The 18,884-nt window shown below is 34.5% G+C and overlaps 1 protein-coding gene across 2 annotated transcripts in view; it reads left to right on the top strand.

The window, feature by feature from the left end:
• Positions 1-18,884, top strand: part of LOC129005860 (pseudouridylate synthase RPUSD2-like) — a 545,856-nt gene that overhangs the window by 91,013 nt on the left and 435,959 nt on the right. The gene's annotated exons all lie outside the window — the stretch shown is intronic.

The following is an 18,884-nucleotide window of genomic DNA, read 5'->3' as shown; positions in this document are numbered from 1 at the left end:
GAATTCATTGATAAATCTGATGCTTGTTTTTCATGTCTAGTTCATGTTGGGGACGCAATGCCGCGTGCCGAGTGCAACCAGCGCCGAGTGCAACTAGCGCCGAGTGCAACCAGCGCCGTGGCCAAAGCCGTGCATCCAGCGCCGTTTTGTTTGATAATTCTAATAATGCAAAAGTGACGTGGGGCATATTAATTTTACTTGACTGCGTTGCATTTAAAAAGTGGCATTTAATAAATTGCTATTAACTTTTGTTGGTTAGTCTATGCTATTACAATGTAGTTCACTACTACACTTTCCAAAATAAACGGTATAAATAATCTGACACATACTTTCTTCCATTAGCTTGTCAACAAACTTTATCATGGGTAACTATGATATTTAATATGTAAAATTAAAAAATTGCATTAACTTTTGAACCGTAATTTTTACAGGAATGGGTTTCCTTTATTTTGTTTAGAATTTATAAGGATCATAACAGACAAACTTTAATCAGAACAGGTTTTTTTAAATACGATTTTATTTTATTTATGATTTGTTTATGGGTAAATAAGTCACTATAACCATTTGAAGAATTTTGTTTAGAATATAAAGGACTGTTCGGACTATTTTCGACCAAACTCGATCTATCCATTACTTCTTGGATTTTTATGGAAAATTCTTAATTAAAAACCGAATTCAAGAAAATGAACAACATGAACAAAATGAAACAACTGGATATACAACTGGATAGTACAATAATCATGGATCCAAAAACGTCACCTACATACAAAATATCGTCAAAATCGGAATACAGGAGTGGTCTGTAGCTCAGGCCCCACGGATACGAACACACATCTATTCGAAAACCACTTTATTGTGTTTTTGTGCGGCAAAACGGATATATCCACTCAAAAACGTCAAACTCGAAAATCTTGACGAAAAAAATACTTTCTCCATATACTATGTATAGGGGGAGAAAGTAAAAAATTGACGGAACAAGTATTATAACACCGCATGTGGTATTGAGTTAGTATGGGTATATTTTTGTAAATTAGAATTAACATAGCCAACGAAAATTTGTACATATCAAATTACTACTTCGATTCTAAAGGAAGCACTTAGTTTAATGTGGAGTTAAAATATATCCACACTAGTAAACCACATGTTACTGTAATATAATTCACGTTTCATTTCAATCGGACGGGACAGGACGCCATGTTTTAATGTAAACACAACTGTCGGTTTACACATCAAACATAGAATTATTTAATTGTATCTTAGTTTAAATTGTGGTTTTTAACTTTTTACTTGAGAAAATATTTACTGAATTTTGAATAGTGACCCGTGTATTATTGAATAATTGGTTTGAATGAAATCTACAATATGTTCAAGTCACTATTGATCCGTAGATGAGTTATTTTCCAATCCAGGACTTCCAAAAGAATGACTGATGAACATTTGAAAAACATCGGTTTGATACATACACAACTTCACGATCAACGTTTAATATCACATATTGAAATGGATTCGTTGAAATTAACTGTCAATCAATACACATGATGTTGTAATAGATGTAAATTGGTTTTGTGAATATTTTCATCCAATTGGTTGATTAGTAAAGTTCTTGAATTCAAAATTTATTCTATGATTAGATTTGCAAGAAACATGTTTCTTGAATCAAATTAAGATGTTCAAATTTATATTGTTTTCCAGAACTAAAATTTAGACAACAGTGCATGACGTTTATAAACGAGTAGTTTGTGGAAATATTTGCAGTTTCAAAACGAATATTTTAGAGTGTTTCTTTTTCATGCAGTATAATATGGTGCCTGGTACGAGTTTTGCGCTTAATTTAATTATTATAATTACACAAACATGTACGTCAATACTACAACATATGGTGTGGTTATTTTCATATACAGCAAGGTCACCATTTCAGTCGTGTTTTAAAACCTGTAGCAGTCATACATAGTTGTACTGAGCGTCCAACCCAACCATCTTGCAACAGAGGTAACGCTAGACGTTAAGATGTTAGTTTTGCCGTTGTTGACATTCTTTACGTCTCTACAAGTGGTGACTTCACAACCTCCATCCTCTTCTGTCGCGCAAAACTTTGCCAACAACCTAAAAAATAAATATTTGATTTCGTGTAATCGATCAAAGGATTGTGGACGTACTAAACATTGGACATTGACATTTGAGGGCGCTGAACATCCTGAACGAATCGAAGAACAGGTACAAACCAATATTGATAGATATTCGATTGAATTCAAAAAAGTTCTTGTACATGTTAAGTCATATTTTATTATCGGCAGGAGTAAAAGCGATTTGGAAGCATTGTTTAATGTGGAAATTGAGTTGAGAATTGTAAGAGTCAATGACCGTAGTTGTACCATAGAGTTTAACGTTCTTGGGGGGGCGTGGGACTTTCGCTTTTATTTCAGAAGAGGCGATACTCCACTGATCACGGATGACAAATTGATAACTGATCTCAACAATATTGCTTTCTCAAAAGCATACAAGGACAAGTTTAATCAATGGTTACAAGAAGCAAAAAATAAGACACCATGCGAATGAACGGTTGAAAATCTTTGTGAGCTGTAACATTAAACCACTTCATTGAAAAACGCTTGTTTAATATACCACCTTAACCATGACCGGATTAAAAATAGAGCTTGTGCAAATATATATATATATATATATATATATATATATATATATATATATTCATTATAATAGCATAATGTTCAAACATTTCAGCTTATTTTACAAATCTTTTTCACTTTTTGAGAATTAACATCGAGAGTGTCAAATTTTCCCTCGATGATTAAAAAATTATCTAAAATCACTAGAATTGTTCAATGTAGTCCTTAAAAATTAGCCTCGCAGCTGGAATTTATTCTTTATAAATACTTCGGTTGGAGATTAAATACATGTGTGGCTATTTCAGGTTTTCTGTACATTCCTGAGGAAGATTTATAAAAATGATATTTTTTTTTTATTTTCTTGACCATTTCAAATGTGTCAGTAGATCTGGTGTTTCTGTATTGAATGATTTGATTCTCAACGTGCAAAATAAGAGCTCACACTTTACAGACGTTACACACCCATCCACTACATGATTCCTAATTTAATGCAGTACTTTAAAATATTATACATTACTAGTAGACGTTAGTACATGTGCTTCGCATCGAAAAGAGAATGTGGAAGTGAAAGTGAGGTTCTCCAAATCTGCTGTATGTGGGTATGTAGTTATTCATCCCTAGTTTATTTTAGACACAACACTATATTTTACCGCCAAATTTTATATTACCTTTAAGAGTCCTTGGAGCCTAGACGTTCTAACTCATAAAACAATTAAAGAGCTGCAAAGAAAATTTCTAATCTCACAATATACTAGATATTTAAATCATAATCACTTTGGTGTTGAAAAAATAATTTTAGACGGTAAATAACTCTTCAGCGGCTTTTTTAAATTCACGAAATTAACATTGCTCTTATGGTGGGTAATTCCAAGATGGCCGTTAGCTTCCATGGACTTCCTTGGAGAACAATTCAAAACTACAAAGAACATTCCTAATCTCACACAATTGTATACCAGACTAGCTATTTATTATAATGACTTTGGAGGCCGTTAGCCTCCAAGGACTCTTAAACCTTATAAAGCCATATGTAGATTTCAGTTGTCGTGATTAACTTAAGCCAGATAACTGGATGGCCTACCTTCTTTTGCAAAAGAAGCCAGGACCACTAGATCACAGTTTTTTTTTGTTTTTGTGCCAAATTAAAAAAATATACTTTTCGTTACCCGCTGTGCCTTCAATTGAAGCGTTTCGTATGGAAGAGAGAGGCTATCATCCTAGAGGTTCTTCGTGGTCAGAAGGAGATATGTAACCCTCGTTTGTTGTTGAGTCCTTAATCTCCTGACAAATTAAATAGTCGCAGCAGTCTGGAAACCTCAAATTGGGACTTTTAAAGTAGATTGTGCAGCCCTTCTGCTTCCGAATAATTGGGCATCTGCAATGAGAAAATAATGCACAGATAACGAAATAAATAGGCATCTAATAGGAATACTTAGGTGTCTATCTGAGCAGTATTCGTAGTTGAAACTCATTACGATTGCAGGTTTGTCCTTGCGAAAAAAGTAGCTTTGGTTTGAAATTGTTCCTAGCTATAATTGGGCTTTTTAATAAATAGTAGTTTGCGTGAGGAACAACTGGCCTTATTCGGTCGAGAGCATCACACATGCATTTAGCGAGAATTATATCCTAAAGAAATACAGTAAAAATACTATTGATATGATTACTTATATTGAATGATAATGTTAGTACTACACTTTACTCACTGTACCTTGTCCTTAACATAAATTTCATTATAATATTCAATATGAATTTACAATTGCTGTAGTTTTCTAAAGCCTTGTATTTGCATACTTTGATACTACCTACACTAATTAGTATTTAACCTATTTACAAGTACTATTGTAATTCGAAATCGACCATTCTAATTTGTAATCGAAGTCAGTAGTCTACAATGAATCAACTCTTACAAAACTCTGCATATTCTCTTGTAAATAAAGAAAATAGGTAAGCTCAATATTAAAAGATTTCGTATGACTTGCAGACAGGACATGTTTCATTTTCAATTCCATTTTGTAGCCCCTGAACTGCTTAGTATAAACTAAATTAAAACATACCTCGTCTTGCAGTTCAAATAAATAGTGTCTTTTTCAATCCACTACATGTTTCGCCATGTTGGCATTTTCAAGTGGGTAAACAGAAACATTGAGACTTGAAACATTATAATATCCGAATTGGACTCGTCAAATTGTAGAAATTTACATTGAAACACAAAACTGTACATACATTTGACACGTACGAACGAAACATTATCATGTAGGCCTACAACACTTATTGTAACCCGATCACGGCACTGACTGAGACAGAACTGGCAGGAAAACTAAGAAGTCTCAGCTCCTCTGTTATCAGAGGACAATCATCTCCCATAGTTCTGGACACAAGCAAGTTGACCTTTGTACCTCTGATAACAGAGGAGCTGAGACTTCTTAGTTTTCCTGCCAGTTCTGTCTCAGTCAGTGCCGTGATCGGGTTACAATAAGTGTTGTAGGCCTACATGATAATGTTTCGTTCGTACGTGTCAAATGTATGTACAGTTTTGTGTTTCAATGTAAATTTCTACAATTTGACGAGTCCAATTCGGATATTATAATGTTTCAAGTCTCAATGTTTCTGTTTACCCACTTGAAAATGCCAACATGGCGAAACATGTAGTGGATTGAAAAAGACACTATTTATTTGAACTGCAAGACGAGGTATGTTTTAATTTAGTTTCATTTTCAATCTTATAGAGACATTATAGCTTAAATTAAAGGTAGGATATTCTCAAAACAAATCCACAATATGTGTGGACACAACTTCACAATGTTCTCAAACAATATATCTTTATTTTTTTTTCCACTTTCACATGCTAGGACGCTATATAAGTTATAGTCTGGACATGTTTCACACATTACTTCAGGCTATTCCTAGAAGGTTGCAGCATCACCAGATAAAATCCATTGGTGATTGGCGGGATTTGAACCCGGGACCGATACCACCGAAGCCCCCAGCTCAACCACTAGGCCAGCTTGCTCCCCACACAATATACAGAATAAATATCTACAATTACATTAAGAAAGGTGATACGTTATTTACCTACGATCGTTTTTAAAGTAGCCGTTTCAGTTCAGTTCTAAGAATTGTAAACAGTTTCACATAACAGCATTGTTTACTTAACAACACGGGTAATGGATCAATGAGGTTCAAGTATTGAGAGAAAAGAAGTAAAATTGTAATTCTTCGATTTTCAACTAATCAGCTGATCAAGCAAATTTAAATGTTGAGTGGTGTAATAAGTGTTTGGTACAATGAGTAATTGCATGTATGTCAGTGGTAATGAGAGCATATAAACGAAAACATAACCTCACCACGGTTATTGGTGAGGCTATGTTTTATTTAATTTTTAGTTATTGAAATCTGACCTGTCGATGAGTATCTTCCCTCCTTTCAGACATGTCTTTCTGGTACAGGAAAGGTGGTCGTACCATATAGCCCCGACTCTGTGGTGCTGTGTGCCCTCCTGACACATTTCTGTAACACGTTGGATCTACAAGTGACAGCGTTAGTGTTAATGTTTACACTAGTGGAATTTTGTATGAAATCGTTACAAATGCTTGGGAACGTGGTAAAACACCCAGAATCTCTGTGGATGTACCGGGGATTGAACCTGTGCATCTCGCGTCAAAGTCTGAGCGTCTTCCTCTTTGCAGTTTCTTACCTCTTAATTATTTATTTTGTACTTATAGTACGTTAGTGCCGTTAGTGGATATTGGTAGGATGTTATGAGATCAATATATTGCAATACAATTTAAAAAACAATTATTTGTACGGCCCATATAATAACAGTAAAGCAGATATTTTATTCATTATAATGTGGACACATTTTTCCATATCTTACCAATTTATAGAGGGTTTCTTTATTTGTTTCAGTACTTTCGAATCTTGACGTATGTAAATGAATAAAGTTGGAAAGAGGGAGTACAATACTTAACTTCTAATATTACGGTATTAGTAATATTTTTCAATAATGGGTTAAATCCAACATACCTCTTTCCCATATCTTTGATGGCCATTTCAAAATGTTTCCCATAACTTCATTTAAAATAATAAATATTTGGTTGCATCGCCACTAAAATAAATGTGTAACAAACGGTTATAGAATGTTTTTAAGCGTTCATATACTGTAAACTTTGTCATAATTGCATCTTTGAACAGTCTTACACTATTTGCTCGTCGGTTTTGTTTGCAGTGAACTACTTTGAAGTTTTCTATATATTATCATATCTTATCTTACCATAGCTTAATGATACAAACAAACTATTTATGTAGTAGGTCTTTTATAGTAAACACGGGAGTGTGTATCTACGGATGTACTCGATGTAACATGTTTGGGTGTTTTCCCCACAACTCCTCTAGCTAAAGCTAAAGAATGTTATATGTTCAATAGAATAAATGGGATGTTCTTTGACAAAGGATACATAAACAGACTGTGTCATAAAAAGTATAATTCTCCATTTCCACTTGCTTAAAACTCTGATCCTGGGACTAACTAACATGATAAAAGTACAATGAGGCAAAAAAGAAAATCGCAAAGTAAAAATTAACGCTGTATAACATTCTAGTTGAGCTATTTAAGAGTGTATGTGTTACAAAGTCTTACATGCGCCAACAAATATCGTATACAAACAATTGGTTAACTATTCAGGAGTATTGGCATTGCTTTTGATGCGCCACAAAATATCCTACTATTTTTGTAAAATTTTTGTTGTGTGTGTTGTTAGCTTGACAACACACTTTGATTGGTGTATGACAATTATTTGTATTACTTTAACGATTTAGTCGTAAAATACTTTCCTACCACTGCATGGAAATTACCACATTGACACACTCTGTAAAAAATACGCAAAATATCCCATTACCGCTCTAGAGCGGGAATTACTTTTCCCGCATGCTAAATCAGCTGATTTAACCGTTGGCGTTTCAATGCCAACCACATCCGCGGAGTCGCCTAGCATAATATAAAAGCGGTAAGCAAATAAAATAATATAACAAATTAAACATAAGCTAAAGAAAATTTTATTTACAAATAAAAAACTGAGCTATTATAAGCATATAAGTTTGGTAATGTTGTAGGGAAGATCGAGTGTGTAGGCCGAAGATGAGCACAAACAAAATAAGACAGGTATTTGGAGTCCAATTAAATACAATACTTAAATAGAATTGACCACGAATATAAGAATGGAAACGGTATGCATTATAAACCTAAGCAAATTATGCCACTGGACCGAAAGCATAATGTTTTATAAATATTTAAATTGAACAACGAACTTTTAAATAAAATCTAAATCAGCTGTTACGGCTATAGATTATAGATACACATCCGGGCCAGAGAAGTAATTTTTTTATACTTATGATCGTAACCTTTCTGTTCTAATACACGTAGAAGTAAGTATACTCGATAAAAGAATAATATTTGATTCGCCCTGAACTACTTAATCAGTATCAACTATTAATACATTTCCTAAAATTATCTGGCAACGATATTAGTGTTGTTTCTAGGAAAATGCTAAGCTCGCATCGATTTCCTGTTATGAGGTTCCGATGCTAGCCAAGAAGCTACAATAACTTGTATGATAATCTTTTTTAGTATTTCCTTTTCCTCAGCCTCTTCCTCCTCTTTTACAATCTTCTCGTTTTCCACCATCCGCTTCATTGCAAATTCCAAGTTAGTGACCAAATCTTGGTAGTCGTCTCTCTGTGAACAGAAGAAATGTTAGTCAAGCATTAAAGTCAACTCGTATACGTAACCAATATTTGAAAACTTATGAAACTAATACGCCGCATTCACAAACTCCTCATAAATTCATATTCTGTATTCATAGAATGTTTAAGTAAACGTTAAATTAATTATAATTCACATTTACAACTTTTCTTGTTACAGTTGATTCGTGTTGATTTAATTCCAATAGTGAAGCAATAGAATGAATTAATTTCTCTTTACTCTTTTACTTGATGTTTATAACCAATTCCTTTCGAATACGCAAGAAAAACTAGCTATAAATTAATTAGAATAAATTAACATACATACATACATACAAAAGTATGGAGGAAACATTTATCCGTAATAAGTAGACCTATAGTCGGGGTTTATGATGTCAACTGTTGCAATTATCGCTTCATTTTTCTTTAATTTCAAGGTTAAAGTAATTGTTATAGGTGTACCTATTTTTAGCGATTGGTAAGCAAGCAATTGGCAGACCCGCATGGTGAATCCCCAATCGGGGTTTCTCATACAAGTCAACTTAACGACTCCGTGTTGACATTTTAAGGGGATCGTTTTAAACTTATTTTAAGGAGTGTTTTCTATATTCTAATTTCTAATTGTTGATGACACTTCTGTGTTATTAACTCACTACGATCTATTTAAGTATAATTGAGCTTTAAGAGTCCTTGGAGGCTAGCGGCCATCTTGGACAATTTCAAACAACTGCTGAAGATTTATTAATCATCCAAAAATATTGTTTAATACCAAAGTGATTATAATTTAATATCTAGGAAACTGTGAGATAAAAAAATCTTAGGTAGTTTTGAATGATTTCTAAGGTAGTCCATTTAAGCTAACGGCCATCTTGGATTTTCCGCCATGAGAGCTACGGTAATTTCGTTACTTTCAATCAGCTGCTGAAGAGTTTTTTACCCACTAAAATTTTCTTCAAATCCCAAAGTGATTGTATTTTTAATATCTAGTGTGATAAATAATTAAAGTTTTCTTTGTAGTTTGTTAATTTTTTTATGAGATAGAACGTCTGGACTCCAAGGACTCTTATTTGAGTTTGATTTCTGTACCACTTCATCAGACAGCTGGTACTTTGATGGGCACTCTAGTCGCGGACAGCAGTCAGGGAATTTCCTGGTCAGGTCCTCTGGGATGATGCGACATCTCTCAGGCACCTCCTTGGGCATCACGTCGCACCTGGAGTAGAGCACATTGGCCTGTGAAATATGTTTAAATGAAACAGTAAATGGAAATAAAGAATTTTGTATGTTTTGGGTCACAAATCAATCCACGGGCACTAAATTGGTGTTCTAAAACACTTAACTATAATGTTTAAGTATTTTATAAAAAAAGAAAAAACAAAAAAAAAAAAAAACTGATATTAATATCCTATTAAAATACAGCGTAGGCCCACATGTAAACTTCAGAATTGTCACTAACCAAAAAGTTAATGTAAGCAAACACTTTTAAGCCTGCACTTTATAACGCTTTTAACATCTCACTAAGAAACTATGTTTATAAATGAATTGTATTAATGACCACGGAAGTCAATAGCAACAAAAACTATAGCACCAGCATATTTATTTATTTTTTCATCCAACGGTAAATACCAATACATAAACTGTAACAAGTTGTTGACAGAAGAGTTTAACAACAATAAAAAATCTAAGCATAACAAAATAATAAATAATATTTAGCAGCTGAGACAACAATAATTAAACTCTATAATGATATAACAAGTTCAGGTAATATCTTAAATAACGTAAAATCATTGTTAGAGACTAGATCAGCTGGTCAGCGAAAGAAAATATCACTAAAAATGCAAAGCATCTCATAAAAATAGTAGGCCTAACTAACCTTAAAATAAAATATAAAAGTTAAATTTGCACAAAAGTGAGACTGAAGTCCCGCGCTCTAACCACTAGACCTGTTCGATCCTCGAAACAAGTAACAAAACAAGTACAAGTAGGACTCACTCATCTATCCAAGTCTCGCCATCCTCCATGCAGGTCTTCAAATGACAGCTTCCTTTGTCCGTCCATTGCTCTCCTATCTCGTGTATCTCGTCTGGATCTAAGCCCGTGCAGTAATCTGAAATAATCGTTGCATGGTGTAAAAAAGGTCGTGCATTAATTGCGCCAAAGACTTCCTAAATTGCGCCAAGCCGAAGCCAAATAGGGGTGAGTAGGAGTAGAGGAAATTTCCTTGTTTGCGTGTCATCCTACTAACCTATCCTAATCTATCCTAACCTATCCTAACCTTACCTAACATAAACTAACCTTACATAACATACACTAACCTATTTTAACCTATCCTAACCTTACCTAACCTAAACAAACCTAACCTAACTAACCTAACTTAACCTACTCAATTATGCAGTCAAAGAGGGCCGCCACTTGGCGCAGTTAATGAACGTATCGGGTGGCTCCCTGGTGTATAGATGGCGCAATTCAGGAATATCCGACTACCTCCAGGTTAGTTGACATTGAGTGAAAACTTTTATTTACATACTAGAGGTCATCCAGTGGTCGAAACTCGACCATAAAAAAATATGACAGTTGTATTTTTTAGCTAGAAGCGGTTGAGGTAAAGGTTCATCTTCAAAGATATTCCACCACAGCTTAACCACTTCTAGCTAAAAAATCCAATTGCACTGTACAGACTTCTCTATTTTTCACCCCACACTGTAAATAAAACATGTGATTGGAATTTGTTTTGATTTTCTGTTTATATTTTGTTGTTATTTCGTCACCAGCATAGCAACCCATAAAGCCCATGTTAATTTTTTGTTAATTTCAAATTCATTTTTTGTGCTTATCTTTGAGCCTATTTTAATTTATAAAGGGATTCTGCACACCTACAGGAAAATAGCTTTCTAACAGTATTCGTAGATTTTCCCTAAGATGTACACGAGCTGAGAAAAAAGGTTTTAAAGAAACATGCTTGCCTATTAATATATAGATTATTTTTGTTATGTTTTGCTCATTGTATTTTGATTGCGAACATTCTATTGTGATGTATATATTTAGTTCGTACCTCAAAGCTGTGTTTTGATTGGTTTGGATAATTATCTTGTTCTCACAAGGGTTCACATGGAAGGTATAATGTTATAATAATGTATATTAAACATATACCACACTGAAACCTGTAAAACTTTATCCTTCCGTTTTTTTTTTGTATTGGAGTCTTTTAAATTTACTTACAATAGATTTTGTCAAACGAGTAAATGAAGTAGTCTTAAGCAAGATATTTTACAAGTATTGCAAAAAGAATTCCTGTTAACGTGTATTTAATATTTTAATTACTCATAACCAACGTATTTTAATACGTGTATTTGAATGTTTATACATCGAAACCATGTTTACCATGTTTAGGATTACTTGTTTAACAACACCAACTAAAAGATCTACATTATTAATTTACAGACTAAATTATATTACCTGTATCAACCTACTTCCGAACTTAAAACTTGACGGATAGAGGTTAAAAAATAAGGGTCTCTTTATCAATCTTTAGAAAGAATACAACTGCACTCCAAGATCCATACAAGTCATCACCAATAAAGTCGCTATAGACAAAATGGATTAATACATTTTACAATGAGTTCCCTAGTGCAGTTGGTATAAGTAGACCAACTGTATTTTAGATGTCAAATAATAATTTATTAATTTAATAGAGGCCAAATAATATTTTAGCCTCTCACTATCAATTTAAGGTGAAATTGGACATAAGGAATCATTGACATAAAATATACATACAATATGATTAAGTTAACCACATGTTTTTATGTTGGCAGTGCGTTTTCTTTTTATAAATCCATACATCAAGGGGTATTGTAACTATACATTCACGGTTTTAATGTATATTAAACGATATTTTTACTTACTTGTTGGCACGGTTTGCCCCATAGCGTAGCTTTTTTTACATATATTGATGACTTCTAAAACGTGTAAAAGCACTTTTTAGCGTGGCATTTTTAAGTAAGACAGTCAACTTATATAATGAACTTAGTCGTTGGCCAAACTAAGTAAAGTAGAAAAGTAATAGGAAAGTTGTTATCGTTAGTTTATCAATATTTCAAACTTTAATGATTTTTACCAGTAATTTTGCCCGTTGGTTTTCTTAAAAAGATATATATCAGAAATAAAAAAGGAATATAAGGTCTTCATATCAGAAATATGGTGTAATTAATGCTGGAAGTTAAGCAACACTATAAAGGATTTAATTGCAGTATTTTAGTATAATCTTCTTCTACACAATAAGGTTATTATACCTAGGTAGGTAGGTTTATAGGTTATTGGTAGCTTAAGTTGAACCATGCAAGTAATGTTCCCTTTGGGTAGCAGCTCTTGAGGAAAACGCAAAAATGATGTTGCATTTATGATTAAGTTTTTTTTTTCATTAGGTGTAAGAAAATAACTTAACCCTGAACCAGAGGTGCTCGGCTATGCAGACACTCTGTTGACAATTCACAATCACTTAGTCTAAAAGCTATGTGTCTTTATTCACCCTTAAACAAAACACTTTAAAATTGTTTTTTTTCTATTATCGTTGTTGATTTGTAATGTGTCGTTTGAATCTTAATGTTAACCAGGGAGTAAAATTTATTATTTTACTTGTTAGACTTCAATCTGTATTGTAGAAAAAATCATTATTATATCAGTAGAAACATTTATTTAGATTACTTAGATGGAGCTGTACATTTTCTTTTACCAATCAATTTTCAACCAAGCTTCTTATAATTTACAAGGAAATAAAATAAAAACTCATACAAAACTAAATGTATTTACATTCGTACAACTATCGAATCTATCATTACGGATCTTAATATTACAGTGGACATCTTCCTAAAAAAACATAGATAACATAATTGATTATCACCGTACACCTAAGTCTATGAACACATTTTAGATTCGTGCAGTTGATATTTTCACAAAAAGTTAAATTACACGAATACTTCATCAACTAAGTCTCCGTTGGCCCGTCTTGCGCGTCGTCATCGTTTTCTTCTTCTTCCTCAATGTTCGCCACAAATCTGTCAGTGTCTCCAGACCCTGACATCTGTCCATCTGAGATCATTGCAAGAGGGTTCGAGTCTTGGGATTCGTCCACACTGTGAGTCAGAATATCCTGAACGTTGTAGAAGTTGTCACCTTGATACCCTATCGCATCTTCATTGTTATCTTCCAGCGTGTGGAAATTATCCTCGTTAAGATCTAGTGCTGGAATAACTTCTGGTTCGTTGTGAGATTCTGCGACTTCGTCGTCTACCTCTTCGTATATTTCTTCCGGAAGATGAGTCTGTAATGTATCCGTGTTCACTGTTTCATGTTGATACTCGTCATTTACTGTGTGGTCGACATTTTCTTCGATTCCTTTCGTAGGTTCGTCTGATTTGTCATCCATCAGGTTTTGAGACTCTTCATTTTCAGGCTTTATTTCGAAGTGTGCCAGAGTGTTTGTTTCTACATCTTGCTTGACGATTTCAGTGTACTTGATAAATTCTTGGTCATGAAGTTCGGCCTTCCCTTGATCTTCTGCAAACGGTTGAGTGACTTTAAGGGTGCTCATTATATTATCAAGGACTGGATTAATGTCTTTGTCTGGTTCTAAATGGAATTGGTTGGTTTGTTTGTGTAAATCTACATACTTGTAGTAATCCTCCATTCCTTCAGTGCAGTTTTCTTCACTACCCTCTTCAAGTTCCTTAGCAAACCGAGGGACATTGTTTATGTTTTCTAAGGCCTTTTCAAACTCCTTGTCAGGCCCGAGTACTTTGTAAAATTTTTCATCTTCCTCTTGTTTGTTTATACGGGGAAAGTTTTCAGCTCCTTCCCAGCAATCCAATTTTTCTTCGTTTTCTTTTAGTTCCTGACCGGCTCTACGAGCTGCCTCGAAGTTCTCGAGAGCCTGTCTAAGTGTTGCTTCTTGGTCTTCTAAATGATCCATTTTTGCCTCTGTTGTTGAATCCCCTATATCCTTATAGTTACTGACGTCAATGGTTGCTGGTGAACAGTTTGTGGTCTTATCGGTTTGGTCATTACTTTCCATTGAGTAAGTGTGATTATCATTCAAAACGTTATCAGTACTTTCAAAATCATGTGCTTCATGTGTTTGAGGAGTCATTGGGGTTTTATTTTCGTTGGTCGTTGACTTTTCTCCATAGCATTCATTATTCTTATCGCTGAACAACACTTCTCTTTCAGTTTTGTCCATACGTTTTTCATTTTCGTTGTCCTTCATGTCCTCTCTGCTACCCTGAATTTTCATAGTCCTCGCAACCTCTGAACTCGTATCGTTTTCCTTGTAATGATCTAAATTGTTTGACGTGTTGTCTAATTCATTATTAGTTATTGTAATAGTGTCTTTAATGGTGTCCTTAGAATTTTGAGTTGGATTTGAAAATTTGTATTCCTTGCTTTCCAAACTCTGTGATTCCTGTTTATTTGTGTTTTCTGCTCCAGATTCCTTTATTATATTTTCCTCAACAGTCTTGTCGGCTTTATTATGAGTCACATTCTTGCTGATCTCTCCTTCAGTTAGATTGTGATTGGTAGTTGCGTCTATGTTTGGGCTATTTGTAACAGATTGGAAAATATCCTGGCCTTTAATACTGAGATCTTCAATGCCGGCTGTTGCATTTCTTATTTTTGCAGGTTCCTCATTTTTACAGTCTTGTGTCATATTGTCCTGACCCTGAATTCCACCTGTATTACCATCAACCTTCATGTCAGAGGTTTTCAGTTCATGGGCGATTGTTTTCACTCCTAGTGTGGCATTTTTATCTCCAGTAGCATGTGAACTACTACCATCAACCATGTTACTATTACCATCAACCTTCATGTCAGAGGTTTTCAGTTCTTGGGCGACTGTTTTCACTCCTAGTGTGGCATTTTTATCTTCAGTAGCATGTGAACTATTACCAATGATAATTGTTTCAGTTTTGTTCTCTGCGTTATTTAACATTGGTCCAGCGGATTTATCAGAAACAACATTCGCATCACCATCTGTTTTACTCACTGTGCTTTTTTCGACTCTTACTATTTCTACAGCTATATTTTTACTGTCTTGATTTTTGTTCAGAGTATTGTCCTCTTTCGTTTCTCTGATTTGGACAATATCAATTTTTACCGACGTTATAGGTAAACTTGCATCTTCGGTTTGATTAGTTTCCATTTTTGTTTCCTTTACGTTTTCAACCAATTTATCGATATTTTTGGTTTCACGATCAATGCATTTGTCAGGTTCATCCGGCTTTCTTATTGCATCTGTTTGAAGCTGGTTGGTTTTGAATCCCGCCACAGCGTTGTGGCGAAGATCTATCCCACTAGTCTGACAATTATTACTTTTAATGTTGCTGTTATTCTTACCCATACTCGCAGTCCCGGAGTGCCTGAGATCTTTTTCCACTGTAACACTTTTCGCATCTTGTGTTAGTTTTACAGAGCTAAAACTAGTCAAAGTGCGATCCATTGTTCTCTCTTCAGATTTGACATTTTTGTTTTTCCAATGTTCCGAGCATCTTCCATCCTTGCCTGTCTCCACTTTTTTTGGCTCAAGTTTATTTTTTTCATTCAGATGATTGTGTCTTTTCTCAGACACCCTGGTACCCTCTTCCTTTCGAGTTTTTTCTACAGGCTCGTCAATGTAGACCCCCATCATGGTGAAGTCCATAGTCATGTCACCACCGTCGTCCCCGCCGTCGTCATCGTCAAGGTCTTCGTAGTCAGGGTCCTCCGATGACGATGATGAAGATGATGACGAAGATGATGAATCTCGTCTCCTAGCAGAACACTCAGCCTTGGGACAACAGTAGGGAAAGGTCTGTCCAATGGTAGGTTGGCCCAGGGTACACCCATCGGGTATTTCTGGGTATGGGCATCTGCAAAACAGAATGGCTTAGGAGATAAATTAATAGTTGGTTGAAAATATTATACGTAGGGTTCTACTTTGAATAGGAGGTTCCTTCATTTAGATTCCAAATTTTGTTGTAATATTTTAAAAGCAACGATTATAAAGAATATGATGAATGTTGTGATTACCGTGTAAATCACGGGAGATAGGGTTAAAAATGTTCACGGTAGTCGTTGGTTAAAGCACTTGAATTATTTTACTGGGCCAAGGTATTTTGAATCAAGTCCTTCACAGTTTGGAAATTGTTTGCAAAGATTAACTGTGTTACAATAGTAGTTTACGCAACGATTGCGTTAAGTGAGTCTTTACGACACGAGTAGAAAATTTAAGGCACGAGCCTTGGCGAGTGCCTTAAAAACTTCTACGAGTGTCGTAAAGACTATTAACGCGAGTTGCGTACACTACTTTACCTACGACCGTTTTTTAATTACTATCAATCTGGATTTAATTACTAACAATAACTACTGATAACTTTTTAGAGAGGTTATGTTTTCGTGTATTGTCATTGCCACTGAAAGTGATGCAACGACTTGTTGTATAATCAGCTGATTTCCTGTAATTACGTGTTTGTTAAACTTCGTTAAATATTACATTGCTAGCAGCATTCTTACCATAAATAATATTGTATCAGGTACAATTCGGCAAATATTTAATTTATTTTTGGACTTACACCAACTTAATTAAGAATACGCGAGTATCAACATGAACAAGTCGGATCAACAATTATATTGGTCAACTGATCAGCTGATCAGCTGATTAGTTGACGTTCGAAGCATTACAATTTTAATTCTTTTCTCTCAATACCTACTTGAACCTCATTGGTCCGTTACCCGTTTGGATATGAGAAAACTATACGGATATGAAATGAAACTATGCGGATATGAAAGTAAACAGCTGTAAAGTAAAACTTTTCAATTCTAAGAACTGGACTGAAATGGCTACTTTAAAAAATGGTCGTAGGTAAATAATTTAATGCAACATAAAACTATTAACTTGAGGTATGGGACACGACAACAAATGTTAAACTCTGAAAGCTACTATACCTTCGAACCTCGACGATGCCACCGCTTCTACACGTCTTGAGGTTACAAATCCCGGGGTCTGACCATTCTGATCCTACCTCGTAAATGACCCCGTTGTCGCGGCAGAAATCTGGAACTTAAAATAATTATTATTCTTTACTATAAGTTCTAATAAACAATATTGGTAGTCTTACCTCATTCGAGACTCCTAATTAGATTATTTAGATAATATTCTTCGTACAAAGAGACGAAACAAGGATTTTCAAATTAGAGATCAAGTTTAATTAAAAAACCTAGGAATTTAGGAGCCCTTCAACCGAAGTACTTATAAGATTCTACGAAACTAAAGGTGTCAAGTCAGAGGGTAGAGATTTAGAAATCTCAACCATAAAACATTGAAACATGTGTCTTATTTAGTCTTTTCATTGTTGTAAGTAAGAAAAACAATACAAATGACGAAACCGTCACTAAATGTAGTCTTCATCGACATTTAAAAAGAAAAATGGTTTCTGTGTGCAAGTTTGCTTATGAGTACACAAACATAAGAACCAATCTTCTTAATGTGAATGTTAAATTATTCATGCTTTAAAAGTCCCCTTGGGCTACGTCTTAAACGTCCAATGTTTTGAGGAGAACCTTTAGATAAATTATTGACCAGTAAAAATGAGTCCAGAGTGTATTTGCTCTATTTTTATTTACTTTGCTTATCTATAAGAATAAAACAGGATGTTGGTTTGTATATTTGTATGTTTGGTTGTGATAAACTCAGACACCGCTGGACCGATGGCCACGAAACTTTGTACATACACAAAGACATGTACAACATAGTGACATGTAGAATTTCATAGATTAGGTTTATACAACATTTTGTGACAACTTACAGAGCTTAGCCCTGGGACCGTCTTAAAGATAACCATGTCAGGGATTTTGAAAGAATTTTAGTTAGATTTGTTTATGTGGTTTATGTGGTTAATTAAATGCAATTCACTATATAAATTGAAATGCTGGTACTGTATGAAATGGCTGATAGTAGGAATATTTTCCGACGCTAACCACGCAAGGGCACGGCAACTGACAATTGGTAAAGTTAAATTTTTCCTATAGTTAAGAAATGTGTAGCTGCTTTCTACTTTTGATCAAATATCAACACATTCTCTTCTGCGTCCACAATTAGTTGTGAAGCACGAATAAAAAACGCAATTTATTAACGTAACTGATCAAAAAGGGTGTTTTTAAGGTAAACTGCGGTTGACCTAGCTCTAAAAGTCACATATGAAACCTCAGCTTTAACTAGTCATACAAACTTATCCCGATAATTTTAGTTTCTCTTACCTTCTGGTTGTTTCTGTTTCGGTTTCCTGTTCCTGCTAGGTCTAGTGACCCCTACAGCTGCCACAGGCAACACTTTGCACACGGAGCTTCGATGTTCTCTAAGCGACATTCTATACACTACACAACAAATTGGTTCATCTGAAGCTATAACTATTGTACGGAATGTTAAGATTCATTGTAGTAGTTGTCTTATTCACTATCCGTTATCGTGTTCACTATCCGTCTTGAAACTGCGTTGTACGA

The sequence above is a fragment of the Macrosteles quadrilineatus genome, unplaced genomic scaffold (assembly GCF_028750875.1).
Source record: "Macrosteles quadrilineatus isolate MER2022 unplaced genomic scaffold, UCM_ALF_1.0 Scaffold_39__1_contigs__length_1060358, whole genome shotgun sequence".
Taxonomy (NCBI): domain Eukaryota; kingdom Metazoa; phylum Arthropoda; class Insecta; order Hemiptera; family Cicadellidae; genus Macrosteles; species Macrosteles quadrilineatus.
Note: the sequence above shows the minus strand (reverse complement) of the source record. Positions and strands in the feature narration are given on the sequence as shown.